A 4,267-nucleotide genomic window follows, 5' to 3' on the forward strand; every position below is an offset into this window, starting at 1 on the left:
ATTGTTGCATAAGAAGAAATTTGACTGATCTTTGTCCCTACTTTCTTGGAGGGAGCCTCTAAATCTTTGGTATTTCCAAATTGAAAAAAGTGTCTTTGTTATTCATGGTGGGTCCCTCAGACCACACTGGATTATATGCTATTGATGTGACTCCTGGTGAGTCTCCAGATAATTTCAGGATGGGGGCTACAATGCTAGAGGGACCAACTGTGTGATCAGAGGGTTAAGACTATGAGTCACACATTTATAAGATCAACTTCTGAGAAGGGGCACAGGAACTCAAAATTGAGTGTAATCACATGGCCAATGATTCAGACAATCAAACCTATGTCACAAAACCCCAATAAAAACTGGATATCTGAAGCTAAAAACTGGATATCTAAAGCCCTGGTGAGCTTCCAAGCTAGTGATACTTATTGATGTGCCAGGAGGGTCATGCATTCTGAGGAAGGGGAACATTTTTGCTTGGGATCCTCTCAGACCTCATCCTATGTGTCTCTTCATTTGGCTGGTTCCAATTTGTACGCTTTATGATAAAAATATAATCCTATGTATAATGCTTTCTTGAAGTCCCTGAGTCATTCTAGCAAATTATAGAACTTGGGGAGGTAGTAGGAAGCCTCAGATTTGTAGCCAATTGGTAAGAAGTTTGAGTGGTCTGAGAACTCTAGAGCTTGCAGCTGATGGCTGAAGTGAGGAGTGTCTTGCAGAGCACTGTGCCCTCAACCTGTGAAATCTGACACAAGGCCACATAGTGTCAGAACTACATGGCAAATACACACACAGAAAACTTGAATACCGTAAGAAAATGCTAAGAGAGGGGTGTATACGGAGAAGGACAGAGGCACACAAGAAGAAGCACATGACCCAGCCCTTTCTCCAAGGATAAGGAGAGCTTCTAGCAATTGTCTCTCTCTTCTTTTAATTTATTTGTTTTTTAATTGAAGGATAATTGCCTTACAGAATTTTGTTGTTTTCTGTCAAACATCAACATGAATCAGCCGTAGGTGTACATATGTCCCCCACCCTCCTGAACCTCCATCCCATCTCCCTCCCCATCCCACCCCTCTAGGTTGATACAGAGCCCCTATTTGAGTTTCCTGAGTCACACACCAAATTCCCACTGGCTACCTGTTTTACACGTGGTAATGTAAGTTTCTATGTTACTCTCTCCATACATCTCACCCTCTCCTGCCCCCCACATGTCTGTAAGTCTGTTCTCTATGTCTGTTTTTCCATTGCTGCCCTGCAAATAAATTCATCAGTACCATCTTTCTAGATTCCATATATATGTGTTAGTATCCAATATTTATATTTCTGACTTACTTCACTCTGTATAATAGGCTCTAGATTCATCCACCTTATTAGAACTGACTCAAATGTGTTCCTTTTTATGGCTGAGTAATATTCCATTGTATATATGTACTACTGCTTCTTTATCCACTCATCTGTCGATGGACATCTACGTTGCTTCCATGTCCTACCTATTGTGAATGGTGCTGCAGTGAACCTTGGGGTACATGTGCCTTTTTCAGTTTTGGTTTCCTCAGTGTATATGCCTAGAAGTGGGATTGCTGGGTCCTATGGTGGGTTTATTACTAGTTTTTTAAGGAATCTCCATATCATCTTCCATTGTGGCTGTATCAATTTATATTCCCACCAATGGTGCAAGAGGGTTCCCTTTTCTCCACACCTCTCCAGCATTTATTGTTTGCAGACGTTTTGATAATGGCCATTCTGACGGTTGTGAGGTGATATGTCGCTATAGTTTTGATTTGCATTTCTCTAATAATGAGCGATGTTAAGCATCTTTTCATGTGTTTGTTAGCCATCTGTATGTCTTCTTTGGAGAAATGTCTGTTTAGGTTTTTTTCCAACTTTTTGATTGGATTGTTTGCTTTTCTGGTACTGACATGTATGAGCTTCTTGTATATTTTGGAAGTTAATCCTTTGTCAGTTGTTCCATTTGCTATTATTTTCTCCCACTCTGAGGGTTGTCTTTTCACCTTGTTTATAGTTTCCTTTGCTGGGCAAAAGCTTTTAAGTTTAATTAGGTCCCATTTGTTTATTTTTGCTTTTATTTCTCCATTACTCTAGGAAGTGGGTCATAGAGGATCTTGCTTTGATCTATGTCATCGAGTGTTCTACCTATGTTTTCCTCTAAGAGTTTTATAGTTTCTGGTCTTAAATTTAGATCTTTAATCCATTTTTGAGTTTATCTTTGTGTATGGTGTTAGGAAGTGTTCTAATTTCGTTCTTTTACATGTAGCTGTCCAGTTTTCCCAGCACCACTTATTGAAAAGGCCATCTTTGCCCCATTGTATAATTTTGCCTCCTTTGTCAAAAATAAGGTATCCATAGGTGTGTGGGTTTATTTCTGGGCTCTCTGTCATATTCCATTGGTCTATATTTCTGTTTTTGTGCCAGCTCCGTACTGTCTTGATGACTTCGCTTTGTAGTATAACCTGAAGTCAGGAAGGTTGATTCCTCCAGCTCCATTCTTCTTTCTCAAGACTGCTTTGGCTATTCAGGGTCTTCTGTGTTTCCATATGAATTAAGAAATGTTTTGTTCTAGTTCTGTGAAGAATGCCATTGGTAACTTCATAGGGATTGCACTGAATCTGTAGATTGCATTTGGTAGTATAGTCATTTTCATAATATTTATTCTTCCAACCCAGGAAAATGGAATATCTCTGCATCTGTTTATGTCATTTTTTATTTCTTTCATCAGTGATAATAATTTTCTATATACAGTTCTTTTGTCCCTTAGATAGATTTATTCCTATATGTTTAAGTCTTTTTGTTGCAATGGTAAATGGGATTGATTCCTTAATTTCTCTTTCTGATTTTTCATTGTTAGTATATAGGAATGCAAGTGATTTCTGTGTATTGATTTAGCAATTGTCTCTTGAGATAGCGCTAAGAATGCTTCTTTTGTTTTAAAAAAAAAAAAAAACTGACAGTAAAGGAAGAAAATAAAATCACCCAACTGAAATTAATCAAATCCATGTCTATATTTTTGGCATAGTTTCTTCTAACACATGTCTCTTTTTGGATTTTTGCATACTTGAGATAATGCTATATGTGCAATTGTTTTTGTTTTCATTTAACATGTCAGTCATAAGCATTACCTTTTGATATTAAAGCCTCATCACACATTTTCATTTTAATGGCTGCACTATCCTATAAATACAATGCAGTTTATATAACACATTTCCTAAACTTGTACCCTTGGACTGCTTCTGGCTTTTGATATAATAAGTAGTACTAAGATGAATATCTTTATGTATAAATCTTTGTCCACATTTCTGATTATTTCCTTAAGATAAACTTTTTTTTTAGTCTGACCTTATTTATTTCTTACTCTGAGAAAATCTTGTTTTCAATGAAACTCAAACTTAGAAGTAGAAACTTTCAGAGTCTTTCACAGTCTTCATTTTTTGACAGTCTGTTCCTGGTGTTTTTCTTTGGCATCATTCATCCATTTGGCCAGTGGTGAGTGTTTTCTGTGGTCTCTTCCTACTTTTTCTTAGTACCCTGTTTTTTTCAGAAAAACAAGCCAACTCTGGTGTTGCAGGACACAGGGAGTAATGTAGCAATGAGTTTTGAGCACCGAGGTTTCTAACCTTCACTCTTCAGGGGCTTTCCACAACATACTGGTAGACATCATCTTTTAGAGAGATTGGAAAGTTTGTATGTTCAGCTAGCTCTTTTGAGCCCCAGTCAATGAAGCATAGTAGTATCAGTGAGTCCAAGAATATCTTTCTCCCATTTTTCTTTTTTTTTTTTACAACAACCAAGTTGACAATACTCAGATTGGCATCCACAGTGCACTCCCTGAGCAGATTTGTGCTTGCATCTTCTAGTCCTTCTAGTTCACCTTGCTTTGTGGGCAAACCTAGTTTCTCATCCCATCACTGATTCCAACCACATAGCCCTTTCCTTCTTCACCCAGAGCATTCACAGCAGCTTCTGTGGCTAAACACTTCTTGTGTGTGTGTGTGTGTGTGTGTGTGTGTGTGTGTGTATAGTCAGTCATGTCCGACTCTTTATAACCCCACCAGGCTCCTCTGTCTATAGGATTCTCCAGGCAAGAATACTGGAGTGGGTTGCCATTTCCTTCTCAAAAACATTTCTCATAAAAGGGTCAAAATTTGCTTTCACTGTCCACTTCAATAGGTTTCTGGCAGCCCATGGTTGGGAAAGAGATGTTTAACTTTGTCTTGAAGCAGCTGACCAACTCTGAGGCACCATAAACTCGTGAAGT

This window comes from Dama dama, chromosome 9 (assembly GCF_033118175.1).
Source record: "Dama dama isolate Ldn47 chromosome 9, ASM3311817v1, whole genome shotgun sequence".
NCBI lineage: Eukaryota > Metazoa > Chordata > Mammalia > Artiodactyla > Cervidae > Dama > Dama dama.